General features: G+C 45.1%; 1 protein-coding gene across 2 annotated transcripts in view; it reads left to right on the top strand.

Moving 5' to 3' along the window:
• Positions 1–17,281, top strand: part of BRINP2 (BMP/retinoic acid inducible neural specific 2) — a 485,004-nt gene that overhangs the window by 35,163 nt on the left and 432,560 nt on the right. The window contains exon 1 of one of the 2 annotated variants that reach the window (XM_077453188.1): positions 8,895–8,911. The exons of the other annotated variant lie outside the window; for it this stretch is intronic. The gene's annotated coding sequence lies outside the window, so the exon portion shown is untranslated. Of the gene's footprint in view, positions 1–8,894; positions 8,912–17,281 lie in introns of those variants that run through there. 2 annotated transcript variants of the gene reach the window in all.

The raw sequence follows: 17,281 nt of genomic DNA, 5'->3' as shown, positions 1-17,281 counted from the left end.
GGCCTTCAAAACTGTAATAGGTAGTGAGAAGTGAACTCAAAAAATTACGCCCTTAGAAAGCCTGAAGGCGGTGCTTGGTTTTCGGGGCCCCGTACGCGGCTAGGCTCCCAAAAAGTCCCACATATGTGGTATCCCCGTACTCAGGAGAAGCAGCAGAATTTATTTTGGGGTGTCATTTCACATATGCCCATGGCATGCATGAGCAATATATCATTTAGTGACAACTTTGTGAAAAAAAAAAAAAAAAAAAAAAAGTTTGTAATTTTCCCGCAACTTGTGGCAAAATATAAAATATTCCATGGACTCAACATGCCTCTCAGCAAATAGCTTGGGGTGTCTACTTTCTAAAATGGGGTCATTTGTGGGGGTTTTGTGCCATCTTGGCATTTTATGGCCTTCAAAACTGTAATAGGTAGTGAGGCGTGAAATCAAAAATTTACGCCCTTAGAAAGCCTGAAGGCGGTGCTTGGTTTTCGGGGCCCTGTACGCGGCTAGGCTCCCAAAAAGTCCCACATATGTGGTATCCCCGTACTCAGGAGAAGCAGCAGAATTTATTTTGGGGTGTCATTTCACATACGCCCATAGCATGTGTGAGCAATATATCATTTAGTGACAACTTTGTGTAAAAAAAAAAAAAAAATTTTTTTTTTGTCATTATTCAATCGCTTGAGGCAAAAAAATAAAATATTCAATGGGCTCAACATGCCTCTTATCAATTTCCTTAGGGGGTCTACTTTCCAAAATGGGGTCATTTGGGGGGGTTTTGTACTGCCCTGTCATTTTAGCACCTCAAGAAATGAGATAGGCAGTCGTAAACTAAAAGCTGCGTAAATTCCAGAAAACGTACCTTAGTTTGTAGATGTGACAACTTTTGCGCAAACCAATAAATATACAATTATTGACTTTTTTTTTACCAAAGACATGTGGCTGAATACATTTTGTCCTAAATGTATGACTAAAATTGAGTTTATTGGATTTTTCTAATAACAAAAAGTAGAAAATATCATTTTTTTTCAAAATTTGCGGTCTTTTTACGTTTATATCGCAAAAAATAAAAATCGCAGAGGCAATCAAATACCATCAAAAGAAAGCTCTATTTGTGGGAAGAAAAGGACGCAAATTTTGTTTGGGTACAACATTGCATGACCGCGCAATTACCAGTTAAAGCAGCGCAGTGCCAAAGTGTAAAAAGACCTCTGGTCATTTACCAGCAAAATGGTCCGGTCTGAAAGTGGTTAAGATGACACTGAAGACTATTCTTTTTTTTCCTTTAAAACTAGCATAAAGACTTACCATATGTGATGTCTCCTGATGTCCATATCGTCCTTCCACCCAATTCTGGTTGTCCTCAGCACTGGGGCCACTGCCCGCTGCTCCTAAAATATTTATTTTTACTGTATCCCTCTCTGTCGCCCCTTTGTGGTCGTTTCCGGCATGCGTACCCTGCCTCACATTTCCTAGAGTGGCAAGCCACTCCTCCTCCCCCTCCTGTGTCACCCAAAGGGCATTATCCTCCTGTTGCCAGCGTGTGCCTTCCCTTACCCAGAAGTCCAGGGAGATAGCACTCTGTTGTCAGGAGCGAACTATGCAGAAAAGGGGAGTTTTGCAAGTATTTGGGCACACTGAGCTTTTTATAGATATTGGGGCATTTTACACTGTTTGCTGGTGGTGAACATCCTCTCATTAAAGTGTTTATGATACCCACAATAGTAAAATCAGTCTGTATATGCCATAAAGCATGTTTGTTATACTCACTGTGGAACCCAAGGAGTTAATCCTCCACATTGTGTAAAAAGGCTGTTTGAGCCTGTCTTCTCTGATCCACCCCATCTTCCACTGTCCCCAATATGTTTCCTGATAGTACAGAGCCTTGGAGGCACTCTGCACATGACCAGTTTGGTGTGTATTGCTAGAGAGGTTTTTTTTTTTTCTTGGGAAAGTGGGAGAGTGCATCTGACAATCCTCTCTGATCTTCCCCTTCTTTCACTGCCCCCAATCAATCTCCTGATAGTACAGAGCCTTGGATTCACTTTGCACATGCTCAGTTTGGTGTGTATTGCTAGAGATGTCTTTTTTTCTTGGGAGGGTGCATGTGACATACCTCTCTGGCTGTTTGAACCTGTTCTCTGATCTTCCCATTCTTTCACTGTCCCCAATCCATCTCTTGATACAAGAGGGCCTTGAAGGCACTCTGCACATGCTCAGTTTGGTGTGTATTGCTAGAGAGGTTTTTTTTTTTTTTGGGAGGGTGCATGTGACAGTCCTTTCTGGCTGTTTGAGCCTGTTCTCTGATCTTCCCATTCTTTCACTGTCCCCAATCCATCTCCTGATACAAGAGGACCTTGGAGGCACTCTGCACATGCTCATTTTGGTGTGTATTGCCAGAGTTTTTTTTTTTTTTGCTAGAGTATATGTGATCAGCATAGGGCAAATCAGCACTGTCCAGACCAGGGTTTCTCAACCAGGGTTCCTCCAGAGGTTGCTAGGGGTTCCTTCAGCATTGGGCAATTTCTGCCTCTCAGATAAGTTCCCACTGACACCATTGATCTTTTTAGCTATCTGTAAGGAGGTAATTCTTCCCAATGATCACAAGTATAAGGACCATTCTTCCCACTGACCATCACACTATTGTATCATGAGTTGTAGATTTCTAATTTTTAGCAGGGTTCCCCCAAGACCGGAGAACAGTTTCAAGGGTTCCTCTGTGTTGAAAAGGTTGAGAAAGGCTGCTCTAGAGGTTGCTAGGGGTTCCCTGAGTAATGGTCAATTTCTGCCTCTCAGGTAAGTTCTCAAGGACACCATTGATCTTTTTAGTTATCTGTAAGCAGGTAATTCTTCCCAGCAACCATAAGTGTAAAAAGGATTCTTCTCATTGACCATCACACTAATGTATGATGAGTTTTCATTTTTAGCAGGGGTTCCCCAAGACCGGAGAATTATTTCCAAGGTTCCTCTGTGTTGAAAAGTTTGAGAAAAGCTGGTCCAGACAGAGGGTCGGGGGTCTTGCAGCCTCATAGGACAGTCAGAGTAGAATGAAAACTCCTCCTACAAGCTTTACCCAGACACTGATAGAAGTCACAAAATAATTGCATTTCCATGTTCTGTGTATTGTGGGAGATCAGATATAGTAAATGCAGGGTCCTGGGTTTAGTAACACTTTAAGACCCCTTTCACACTGGGGTGTTTTTCAGGCGGTTTTCAGGCGCTTTAGCGTTAAAAAAGTGCATGTGAAGCGCTTGAAATAAGCATCATCTGCAATCCTAATGTGAAAGCCCAAGTGCTTTAAGAGCCCTTTCACAATGTCAGCGCCCCGAAAAACGCTTGTAAAGCACCGCTTAAACTAGCAGCGCTTTACCAGCGTTTTACGAGCGCTATTGGGGCGCTTTTAACCCCTGCTAGTGGCCAAATAAAGGGTTAAAAGCGCCCACAAAACGCTGCTGCCAAAAGCACTTTTCAGGCATTTTGCAGGCGCTCCCCGTTGATGAAGGGAAAGGGGTGCTTTAGGAGCGGTGTATTCACCGCTCCAAAAGCGCTGCAAAGAAGCTGCTTGCAGGACTTTTTATGACGCCCTGCCAGCGCAGCTCCTCAGTGTGAAAGCACTCAGGCTTTAACATTGGGATTGCAGTTGCGGCATCTTTCAGGCGCTTTACAGGCGCTTTTTTTTAAGGCCCCAGTGTGATAGGGATCTCAGTGTGAAAGCACTCAGGCTTTTACATTGGGATTGCAGTTGCAGCTTCTTTCAGGCGCTTTACAGGCGCTTTTTTTTTAAGGCCCCAGTGTGATAGGGATCTCAGTGTGAAAGCACTCAGGCTTTTACATTGGGATTGCAGTTGCGGCTTCTTTCAGGCGCTTTACAGGCGCTTTTTTTTTAAGGCCCCAGTGTGATAGGGATCTCAGTGTGAAAGCACTCAGGCTTTTACATTGGGATTGCAGTTGCGGCTTCTTTCAACCGCTTTACAGGCGCTTTTTTTAACACTTAAGTGCCTGAAAAACGCCCCAGTATGAAAGGGGTCTTAGACATATGGGGAATTTGTGTTACTCATCCCTAAAACCCGTCTACTACATGCATTAGCATAAGGCTGGGCGCTGTGATGTTCTCATGAAGCCTCTATTACAGGGATCCTCAAACTACGGCCCTCCAGCTGTTGCGAAACTACACATCCCATGAGGCATTGTAAAACTCTGACATTCACAGACATGACTAGGCATGATGGGAATTGTAGTTCCTGAACAACTGGAGGGCCATAGTTTGAAGACCCATGCTCTATTACATAGAGAAGCACAGAGACCCAGTGACAACATCACCAAGTCCTAAATAAGGTAAAAAATGAAAATGGAAAGATTTTATTTCGAATTTGTATTAGCATGTTGATGAGGGAGGGAAGAGGAACCGGGGAAGGCACAATATGAGAAGACTTTAGCTTTAAAATACAGATGGACTGACCTTTTATTAGATGATGTCCTTGTTAGTGCATATTATGTATGGAGAACGCGGGTTGTAATAGGTAGTCAGCGCCTCTCAGCACACGCAGTCTCATCCGCCTCCTCCACTGTTATAGAATGCATTTACACACCTGATCTGTTATTTTGCAGATTGAACAACCTACTGTAATGCTGATGAATGCCGATATTTTAAAATGAATTACATATATTGCTTGGCATACAATACAGCAGATGCTGCTACATTTTCTTCAGTATCTGACAGCAGGTTTAGAGCCATTGTTCCTTTATGCAATCTACCAAAATTTTTTACTAACTGCGCCATCATCTCCTTCTCCCCAATGAATAGTTATCTTGTGCTCATCTGTCATGTTCTTTTCTACTCTTCACATACCTTAAATCATTCCATGCCTTCTTTCTTCTACAAGAAATGGATTTGATTTTTATATTGTCTGTGGATTAAAGTGTATGTAAAAAGCAAAGCTTTTTTTTTTTTTCGTTTTGAATAGAATGAAGGGTTAGACCCTCTGTTTGTGTACCTACTTGTTTTAGGCCGGGCTCCCATATGAGCATGCAGTGGCTCACAGCAGGGGTCCGGTGCGCCCTCATTCACCATTTCAGGTCCAATTTCAGCCCCAAATTTTTGCCATATCTACCTTAGCAAATTTTTTTTTCGATTTATAACTTTTAGATGTTTTGTATGTTTTAAAGATTCGTTTATTAAAAACACTTTTATACATATCTTGGTTATGTCTAGCCAAGATATATAGATGTCTATGTACAGTACCATGAAAGTTTATATAGCCTTAAACCACTTTTTTCTCCATAATTAAAGGGTAACTCCACTTTTGTGGGGGAAAAAAAGCAAATAAAGAAAAAATAATATACAGTAGGTGCCGCTGTGAGCTGTGCTTCTCGCACTCGCCGCCCCCCCAGGAGATGCCATGCATCCATAGGAATGTATTGGGGGTGGCGAGCGGGAGGAGCGACATAACTTAGCTCTGGCTCCCGCGATGGGGCTTGCGGGTGTCAATCTCACCGCTAACAATAATGACACAATATCGGCGGCACCCACTGTAGCGTATACAATTGTGACACAAGTCATATTGTAAATGAATGTTATTAAAAATTACCTTTCCTTTTCAATCTGCGGCACTGTCATTTTCTGTAAAATGCAATATGGCTACTTGGAAGTGTTCCATACACAGAATGTGTACAGAACACCCCTCAGAAACATCATTTCCTGCTTGTGTGATTGACTCACCGATCTTCCCAGAAGTCTGCCTAAGATACAAGTCAGATTTCAGGCATCCCCTGCAACAAAAATGTCATTTTTAGTGAGATACTCCCAATAGGCTAAAGGTTTGCAGACCCAGCAGATTTCCTCATTAGGAACTCCAGAGATCCACCACTCAGGTGGGAGAATCTGTCCCCAGGACAAGAATTAGTCATCCACTCCACAAATCTGGCCCTAACGGAAGACATTGTTAAAAGAAAGATATAAGAAAGAAAGCCGCTTTTTGGCCTAAAAGCAAAATGCTATGTGTGGCGAAAACTAACACTGCACATCACCCTGAACACACCATCCCCACCAGTGGCGTAACTAGAACCTTCAGGGCCCCGATGCAGGAAACCTTGGAGGGCCCCCTCCCCCCAACCTCCGGACAGGGCTCTTTTCTCCAAGCCCGATGGTGGAACACTAGGGCCCAGTCCCAAGTGGGTGGCCGCATATAAAGGAACCGATTTAAAAAACATCAATTAAAGCCACTGTGCCCATCAAACGCCACCACTGTACCATCAAGCGCCACCACTGTACCATCAAATGTCACCACTGTGCCCATCAAACTCTGCCGCTGTGCCCATCAAACTCTGCCGCTGTGCCCATCAAACTCTGCCGCTGTGCCCATCATCAAATGCCACCGCTGTGCCCATCAAATGCTGCCAGTGTACCCAACAAATGCTGCCACTGTGCCCATCAAATGCCGCCACTGTGCACATCAAATGCTGTTGGTTTGCCCATCAAATGCTGCCACTGTGAATCCCCACCACCCGCTCGCTGTCTGCCCGCCACTTACCCTGTCTGGGTGGGGCAGCGGGTAACGGCCATGAGCGGGGTCCTCCATGCATCTCCTGCCATCCTCATCTCCTGTCCTCTCCTCCTGATAGGCGTCCAATAGCTGCGCCTATCGTTTCAGCCAATCAGGTGATGGTTAACAGACCCGCACACCTGATTGGTGGAGAGGCGGTTCAGTGTTAGGAAAGTGAATATTAATTCACTTTTCTAACACACCTAGGTAGACTGTGAGCGTCAAGCATGGCGCTCGCAGTTCACCTATTTTGAAGCCTATTAGAGCCCATGGCTCTAATCAGGTGCTGCAAAACACCCCCCGCCGCTGTAATTCAGGCGCCCGACACCCCAAAAGGGACCAGACACCTAAATATGGGGGTGCCAGCGGTGGCTATGGATAGATTCATGCTATGCTATGCATGAATCTATCCATTGGTCATAGAGGGTGTGGCTGGAGAGAGGGGGTGGCACCTGTGCACCCTTTTGGATGCACCGCCACTGATAAACACATGCACATTCACATACATGCGCACACACACATGCATACATACACATACATATATGAACACACACACACATACATGCTCACACACATACATGCTTACACACACACACACATGCATGCTCACACACACACACATACATGCATGCTCACACACATGCATGCTCACACACACACACACACATACATGCATGCTCACACACACGCATGCTCACACACACACACACACACACACACATACAAGCATGCTCACACACACACACATACATGCATGCTCACACACACACACACACACATATATGCATGCTCACACACGCACATACACAGATACAAGCATGCTCACACACACACATACATGCATGCTCACACACGCACATACAAGCATGCTCACACACGCACATACAAGCATGCTCACACACTCACATACAAGCATGCTCACACACATACATGCATGCTCACACGCACACATACAAGCATGCTCACACACACACATACAAGCATGCTTGCTCACACGCACATACATACAAGCATGCTCACACACACACACGCACATACAAGCATGCTTACACACACACGCACATACATGCATGCTTACACACACACATACATGCATGCTCACACACGCACATACAAGCATGCTCACACACGCACATACAAGCATGCTCACACACGCACATACAAGCATGCTCACACACATACATACAAGCATGCTCACACACACACATACAAGCATGCTCTCACACACACACACACACATACAAGCATGCTCTCACACACACACATACATACAAGCATGCTCACACACACACACACACACATATAAACACAAATGCAGTAGCTAGTCTTATAAAAAAAAAACGGCAGACATTTACAGTACCTTGGCTCTTCCTGCCGGGTACTGCACTGTAGGGGGAGACAAAGAGCACACACTTTACCCTAATGTGAGGAGCTCCCGCACAGTGCTGATTTCAGTTCGGCTGATGATAGAGGAGCTCCTCTCAGCCTCCCCTCCTACGGAAGAGTACAGGGGGCCTGAGGGCCCCCTGCAGCAAGGTGCCAGGTCGCCATGGCGATCTTGGCGACCCCTATAATTCCGCCACTGATCCCCACTGTGAAACATGGTGGTGGCAGCATCATGTTGTGGAAATGCTTTTTTTAAGCAGGGACAGGGAAGCTGGTCAGAGTTGATGGACAGATGGATGGAGCTAAATACAGGGCAATCTTAGAACCTGTAATGCCGCGTACACACGATCGGACTATCCGGCGGACAATTCACCCACGTGTGGGCTCCGGCTGACTTTTTCTGCCCACACACGGAGTAAAGTCTGTTCATTTTGAACGTGGCTCCAGGTAGATGGAACTAGCGAAGGAAGTCAATGTCGCCACCTCCATCGGTGAGATTGACACCTTGTTAGCCCGTCACCTGGTATGGATTTAAAGGGGAACCCCTACGGCGAAAAAAACGCGTGGGGGTCCCCCCAAAGTCCATAGCAGACTCTTATCCGAGCACGCAGCCCAGCCGGTCATAAAAGGGGGTGGGGACAAGCAAGCCCCCCCTCCTGAACCGCACCAGGCCGCGTGCCCTCAGAGTGCTTCAGAGTGGCCTTCAGAGTGCTTTAACCACTTAAAGGGGTTGTAAAGCTTTGTTTTTTATTTTCTAAATAGGTTCCTTTAAGCTAGTGCATTGTTGGTTCACTTATCTTTTCCTTCGATTTCCCTTCTAAATGTTTTTTTCCTTTGTCTGAATTTCTCACTTCCTGTTTCTCCTCAGTAAACTTCACACCATCATCCGAGCGGTATTTAGTCAGCCAGAACAGCTTACTGAGGAGGAACAGGAAGTGAGAAATTCAGACAAAGAAAACAAAGAAAAAAAACATTAAGAAGGGAAATCGAAGGAAAAGGTAAGTGAACCAACAATGCACATGCTTAAAGGAACCGATTTAGAAAATAAAAAACAAACCTTTACAACCCCTTTAAGGACCGAGCCTCTCTTTTACAACTCTTCTTTAAAAGTTATAATCATTTTTTTTTGCTATAAAATTACGTAGAACCTCCAAACATTATATATTTTTTTCTAACATCCTAGAGAATAAAGTGGCGCTCATTGCAATTCTTTCTGTCACACCATGTTTGCGCAGCGGTCTTATAAGCACCAATTTTTTGGGAAAATATACTCTTTTTTTTAATTAAAAAAATAAGACAACGGTAAAGTTAGCCCAATTTCTTTTTATATTGTGAAAGATAATGTTATGCCACATAAATTGATACCCAACATGTTACTCTTCAAAATCGCGCCCGCTCGTGGAATGCGAACAAACTTTTACTCTTAAAAATAACCATAGGGCATGTTAAAAAATTTCTAAAGGTTATCAGTTTTGAGTTATAGAGGAGGTCTAGGGCTAGAATCATTGCTCTTGCTCTAACAATTGCGGCAATACCTCACACGTATGGTTTGAATACCATTTTCATATGCAGGTGCTACTCACGTATGCATTTGCTTCTGCACGTGAGCTCGAAGAGACGGGGCACTTTAAAAAAATTTTTTTTTTTTAAATATATATATATTTTTTTAAATTGGGTCACTTTTGTTTCTATTACAAGGAATGTAAACATCCCTTGTAATAGAAAAAAAGCATGACTGGACCTTTTAAAGAGGAAGTAAACCCTGATGGGTTTACTTACTCTTTGATTCCCTGCAAATGTAAAGCATAATGGACTACTATGCATCACATAGTAGCTCATTATGTGTCACTTACCTGACACAGGAGCCAGCGATGTCACCGCTGTCCCCTTGTGTACGGAGCCTCCATCTTCTTGGTGGGTCTCGCTGCTCCGGCGCTGCCATTCGACGGAGCCGCAATGACGTCACTCCCGCGCATGCGCACGGGAGCCGCCACTCGGGACACATTGCCGTTAACAGCGGCATGCTCAGTGCACCTGAGCGCCGATGTCTACAGCGCATGCGCCGTAGACTGCGGTGCCTGTCTTTTGGCAAATATCTCCTAAACCGTATAGGTTTAGGAGATATTTCTTGGACCTACAGGTAAGCCTTAATCTAGGCTTACCTGTAGGTCAAAGTGGTTTGTAAGGGTTTACAACCACTTTAAATATGAGATCTGGGGTCAAAAAGACTTCAGATCTAATTTTTACACTAAAATGCAATAAAAAAAAAAAAAAATCTCCTTTAAGAGCTATGGGTGGAAGTGACGTTTGACATTGCTTCTGCCCTTCCATGCCATGGAGCTGAGCAGGGGTCATCTTCCCCTCACTCAGCAGCCAGGCATCCACTGGACAGGACCCGATCGCCTCTACTGCTACCGGCGGGTCCGGTAAACGGCAGAGACAACCAGATCATGGCGGGAGGGGGGTGGGCACCTCTCTCACCACTGATAAAAGTGATCTCGCTGTGAATTTGCCACGGAGACCACTTTTATCATAAAGAGAAGCGCACGGCATTCCCGAAAATACCAGGATTATGGCAGCTAGCTTTCGTCATTTTGCGTGAAGTGGTTAAAAAAGCATGACCGAAGCCATGTTTTGAAGCAAGTGTAGCTTAAAGTGGTTGTAGACCCTTTTGTGTGTCATTTATCTATAGCCTAGAATAAGGCTTACCTATAGGTAGTGGAAATATCTCCTAAACGTGCGCCGTTTAGGAGATATTTCACTTGTAGTGCACCGATGGCGTCACTGGCGCATGCGCTGTGAAGAAACGGACCACCATGCAGTTTCTTCCCCCAAGCATGTGCCGTAACTCATGGCTCCCGTGCGTATGTGTGGAAGTGACACAGAACGGGAGTCCGAAGAGGGGTGAAGATGGACGCGGCCTGCACAGGGGACAGCGTGCGCTTCATTTGCAGGTAAGTATCACATAATGGGCTAGTATGCGATGTTAGACAATTAAAGCCTATTCTCAGGCTACTTTTTAAAATGCCCACGCCTTCCTCAGTAGCTTAAAAAGATTAAGCTTAGACTGCTACTACTAGTAGAGCTGCACGATTAATCATCAAGAATTGTTATCGCGATCTTGACTAAAGTGCTTCACAATTCTTTCTATGCAAAGAATTCTCTCTGCTCTTCTGAGGCTCGGTTCACACAGGGGCAGCACGACTTGCAGCGCTGCGACCTGCGCACGATCAGCGGCGACTTGCAAATCGACTTCTGTATAGAAGTCAATGCAAGGCGCCCCAAAGTAGTACAGGAACCTTTTTTCTAAGTCAGAACGACTTGAGTCACTCCTATTAGAACGGTTCCATAGTACAGAATGGAGTGCGACTTGTCAGGCGGCGAAGTCGCCTGGACAAGTCGCCCCTGTGTGAACCGAGCCTTAAGGCACAGCCACCAAAAGAAAGGAAGAGAAAAACTGGGCAGAGAATCAAAACATTCTGTATCATAAATAAAATAAAACATTCTTTTACAAGGGACAATCCCTCGAAATCATAGCATACTAGCTCATTATGAATAACTTACCTGAGAACAAAGCCCCCGAAGCGTTCCTCTGTCTTCATGTCTGCCGCTGCCATGGATCCCAGAGTGACTTCCAGGTCTCGCTGCTCCGGCGCTGTGATTCGCCAGAGCAGCGATAACGTCACTCCCGCACATGCGCACGGGAGCCGACACTCGCGGCATGCCCAGTGCGCCTGTGCGCCGTAGACAGTGGTGGCTGACTTTTTGTAAATGTCTGCTAAACTGTATAGGTTTAGGAGATATTTCTTGGACCTACAGGTAAGCCTTAATCTAGGTTTACCTGTAGGTCAAAGGGGTTTGTAAGGTTTTACAACCACTTTAAGGGGGCTGTGTCCTATGCCTGCATTCTTTTGCTGATAGGTGTCCCCCATTCCCATCTCAAAAAGTTGGGAGGTATGTGAATTCAGTATGGTAATCTGGAGTGTATTCTTCATTTGTTTGACGTGATGTTGATCCTGAAGACAAGCCGATGTGAGAACTGGAACCTGTTATGGGGAAAACCAGGTTCAGAGGTGACCTAGAGTGGAGCCTCGGGGTTTGTAGTAGAAGGTTTACTGTATAAACTGGTAGGAAGTTTAGTATGCATCCCAGACAGATTATGAATATCCACCGAGCGGGGATGAATCTGCTAAATTTGCCTAATGGTTGAAGCTAAAACCGCTATTAAGATGATCAAAAGAAAACACAACACCGTAATATAAAATACGATTCATGGCAGGCAATATGACACTTCCAAAAGCAAATTTTAATGGGAATCTCGAGCTTCAGTTGTTGTCTTCATGAAGAACGCAGTAAAGAAAAATAAATTCCATTTTGAAATAGGAATGTTTTCTCTTTTAAAGTGCCTCCTTAGATGTGCTAATGACTTTGACCTATTAATGGGTTTCAGCACAAGGAGTACAAACAAAACACTCAATATTCAAAAGTGTGTTTTTTAAACTAATCGTATAATTTTGTTTACCTAATATCCATTTCATTGAAAAGTGTACCTGCAGGTAAATTGATTATTTTGCCCTTTTTCTTTTCTATGTAATTGTCTAATTATGTGATATAGAGACAAAGGGATACGTGCAATATCATCAGATGAAAATAGGGTACTTCATTCACAGAATTAGAGCCCATTAAGCTTTTACAGTTTTATACTTTATATTTTCGAGTGTATTGTTCACTACGGCAAAACCGGTGCGGATATGTGAGTATTCCGGTTGCAATAACTCTGATTATAATCTGCGCCAAACTGTAAGGCCTCATGCACACTGAGCATTTGCCCAGCTCTTTTAAATGCCTTGCAGGAGAAAAACAGTGTTAAAATGCACCTAAAGCAGCATTTTTCAATCGCTTTTAGGCTATTTCAGGCGTGTCATTCGTTTGGGCATACTTTCATTTAATTGGCCAGAATATTCATTTATTCTGGTCACTGAAATGAATGAATGCCCAAGTCCTAAATGTGCTTCTGCTCCCTTTTAGGCACATTTAAGGCCCATACACACGATCTTAATTTTTGATAACAAACATGCAAATTACCTGTTTTAAGGAAAAATCCGACCGAGTATACGCTCCATCGGACAAACTTTTGCGGTTTTCATCGGACAAATGTTCACTGTGCAAGCAGACAAACTTTCCGGCAACAAAAGTCCTATGTTACAAAATCATATTGTGAATACATAGGACTTTAGTCCAAAGTACATACATGCATGCTCAGAATCAATGCAAAAGATCAGACAACAATACCGAAGTTGACCAAAGGGTGGCGGTAAAGAGCTGAAAAACCACGTGATTTGGTGAAAGTTGGCTGAAAAAGTCCTGCTGTGTGTATGCATTCCAAGATCACAGCCAACGCCCTCTGGATGTGTGTGTGAGGCTGTACACGCATTTGCACATGTTTAGGTGTGTCGGAAGGTTTTTGCCCGCCCAACTGCTCCTCTCCTGAACACAATTTTGATGCATACAGATTTTTTTTCCCCTAAATGCTCCTGCCTCTAAATAGCTATATGTGCACGGACACATAGGTTAAACCTCAGACATGAAATATGAACAAAGTATATCCCTCTATAGTGTGTACTTGTCTCAGTTGAAAGCACTGAGTGTCATTTCTGTCTGCTGCTTCTTTTCTCTGCTATCAGCATGGCTCACTTCTGAAAAGTTTTCCTGACACCGAGAGAAAAATGGTGGCAGGGCTGCTGTTGGAAATCACGGGGGCCTCATACAGCCTACCTGTCAGGATCCCCCCTTTCCTGGCCAAAAGTGACTGAGGACATAGATTTATCAGTCCCTTTCTTTGCAGCCTCAGCAGCACCAACTTATAAATAAGAAATGCTCTGTAGCTTCCTGCTCATTCGCAAACCAAAGCATAGTAAACACAGTTTACTAGGCTTCAGTTATTAATGGACACAGGAGTGATTGGTACCGATCGCTCACTGTGTTCATTCAGGAAATTAAGGGACCAGTAGATTACATATTTAGCAGCCCCCACTCTGTATCCTGAAACATCTTGCTTTTGTGCCCATTGTAGCTGCTAGCTTGAGAGGAGGGAAGGCAGAAGTGATGCAGGGTAAACAAGGGAAATCAGATGAAGGGGTGCATGTGCTAGAACCAATCCCCCTCCAGTGCAGCCCTTTTGAACTGATGGTGCCCAGGCCCAGTACATGTGGGCTGGCTGTACTGCCTTATCAGTGGCCCTGGGGGAGGGAGCTCCAGCAGACTGACAGCTCTGTTCCTGTGAGCTGTGTGAAGGGTGGTATGTCCCTTCCCTCCAATCAGCTGTCAGAGCTCTCCTCACTGAGTTCTGCAGAGTGAAACCTTAGTTCTCTGCTCCTTTTTCTGAAAGCTCAGACAGGCTTTATAAATTCTGCGCTTTGAACAGATGCAGAGAAGACTGCAGATAAACAGGTACAAGGTTTGTAGGAGGATTTGTTTAATCTCTGTGTATCACCTGAGACAAGCCACTTCACTGGGTATATGCAAGGGTTTACAACCATATTAAGTTACAAGCGCACATTGTAATTGTAAATAATCAATTGCATACCTGTTTCTACCACATAATCTGATAATCTGATTGACCACAATACAATTGGCTTCAGGAACAGAGATTTTCATTGCTGTTGATTGATGTAAAATTATCAATCATATACCATCCTGGACGATCAACTTGCTTTGATCATATGCAATTGTTTTCAATCCTTTTTTATTAATTTTATAAACAGTTATACAAATACAATACAATAACGACATTGTATCTTCTATTCCAGTCATTCATCTACATTAACTCAAAATACCCTATAACACAAACACTACCCAAACACACATAACAAAACAAAAAAAAAAATACCTATCTATCTATCTATCTATATATATATATATATTTATTTTTATATATATATATATTTTTATATATATGGTATAAAAATACATATCTATCTATATATATATATGGTAAATATATTTTTTATATATATATATTTATGGTGAAGAGCCCTCTGACCGATACGGACAAGGATGATAGACAAGGACAACATAAACTCGCTACCTGAAATGGACCTGAAAGTGTGCCCTGGTCTAACGTACGGTATACCAAAATAAGGGGGCATACCCTAAAATGAAATGAATATGAAATGGGTGAAATGAGTACTCATATGAGGAGTATGCTAGAGTGAAGGCCTGATAAAAGGGGACGGGTGGGCGGGTATCGCGCACCGGAACCGACAAGGAAGATGGGCGGACGGCAGGTTATATACACCACCGGGCTCCTCCCATAATTTCAGGCCACCATACTGGCCTTTCTATTTATGGTGAAGAGCCCTCTGACCGATACGGACAAGGATGATAGACAAGGACAACATAAACTCGCTACCTGAAATGGACCTGAAAGTGTGCCCTGGTCTAACGTACGGTATACCAAAATAAGGGGGCAAAACACTCAGGTAGGGGATGCATTTTATTGAACCAAGATTGTTACTGGGTAAGTTTGACAAAGGCCTGAGCCATCTCAACTTGCGGATTGGGTACATAACGGGCAAAACAGGAGGACTTCCATCTACCCAACTTTTTGATGACGTGGACCGGGACCCCTTGGCGGGAGGCTGTTGAAGCTGCCCCGATGCGAAACGAATGTCCCGAGTAGTGCGCAGGATTGAGGTGAAGGATGCTCAGGAGTATCCTGACATGCTCCATGAACTGGGCTGCGTTGAGAGGTTTGGAGTGAAAGGGGAGAAGTGGGCCAGTCCCTGGTTGATCGGCCAAAAGGGTCAGCAAGCGGGTGAGGACAGCGACCGGACACCAGCGGTTGTGGGTCTTATAGAGATGTATGTCCGTACCTGGGCCAAGCTGCTGTGTCTTTGAGACCGCTAAATGTAGGATGAAATGGTCCTCAAACCTTACTAGATGGTGTTTGCACAGCATACGTGCCGAGGGGCTACTGCAGGTAAATTCGCCTGGCCGCAAGAAGCCGTAGAAGGCCAGGTGTATGGCTGCTTGCAGGACGACACTGACATGGAGACCGAAAGGTGAGGAGGCCAGAATGTCTGACATGTCCCTGAATACTTCGCCCGTGATAGGCAGCCGTTTGATGCTGGAAACCGGCCGACGTTTCTGAATGCCGCGCATGAGTGCCCGGACGGCGTGACAGGTGAATAAGGAGGGCTTAGTAGGGTCCTGGAGGGACGTGAAGTGTTGTACCCCGGCCAAGTACAATCGGATTGTGTTGAACGATAATGCCAAGTCCGAATGGCAGTAGGAAAGGAAGGCAAGGACTTGCTTGACCCGGGAGGTCTCTGTATTGTGGGACGATATGAAGCGAGTAAAGGCCCTCCAGGCCGACTGATAGGCCTTGCGGGTATTGTCTGAGAGGGAGTGATCAATAAGTTGAGTCGCTGCTGACAAGTGCGGGGCTAATCCAATGTCAGTTGAGACCAGTCCGGGATAGCTGCAGAAGTTGGTCCGGCTCCGGGTACCTGATCAAAAAACGAAACAAAGTTAAAGCGGGAGAGGGCATCCGCCGCCTGATTAAATTTGCCGGGGACAAAAGAACAATGAAGGTTGAACTGAAACAATAATGAGAGCTGGGTCAGTCGCCGCAGGAAGGACATAATCTGTAGAGATCTGGACCTGCCTTTATTGACAATCTCCGCAGTGGCCAGGTTATCTGTAGAAAAGACCACCGTCTGGCCTGACCAGCTGCGGCCCCAGGTGTGTGCAGCGGCTACAATGGGATATAGCTCAAACAGGGAGGACGTCTCAGTGAAGCCAGGAATAGCCAGTATCTGTGGAGGCCAGGGGGCTGCGAGCCAGAGGTTGCCAAAAATAGCCGCAAAGCCCGTGGAGGCCGCTGCGTCGGTCACCACCCGAGGTGACAGGGCGGACACGGAGGGGACGAACAGGGACACTCCGTTCCAGGAGGACAGGAATTCCTCCCACATGGCTAGGTCTGCAATAGCCGCGGAATCCAGGTTGAGTACTTGCTCCGGGTCCTGAGAGTGGGATAATAAGGCCAGCAGGCGTGACACGAACGAGCGCCCCTGGGGGATGATGCGCATAGCAAAATTGAGCATACCAAGGAGGGACTGGAGCTGTCTCTTGGTACAAGTCCTGGCATGAGTAAAGTCCCTCAGGACCGTCCTGATGCGGGTCAGTTTATCCGGGGGAAGGCTGGCCTGCATGGTGTTAGTGTCTAGGCTGACCCCGAGAAAGGTGATAGCCTGCGACGGACCCTCCACCTTGTGCTCCGCAATGGGGACATTAAGGTTACCGAAGACTCCCCTCAACTTAGCCAGATCTTGTGGGGGAGAGCCGGGCGGCTCTATCAGCAGGAA

Source organism: Lithobates pipiens, unplaced genomic scaffold (assembly GCF_037356315.1).
Source record: "Lithobates pipiens isolate NorthernLeopardFrog02 unplaced genomic scaffold, aLitPip1_a1.2 Scaffold_23, whole genome shotgun sequence".
Classification (NCBI taxonomy): Eukaryota; Metazoa; Chordata; class Amphibia; order Anura; family Ranidae; genus Lithobates; species Lithobates pipiens.
Note: the sequence above shows the minus strand (reverse complement) of the source record. Positions and strands in the feature narration are given on the sequence as shown.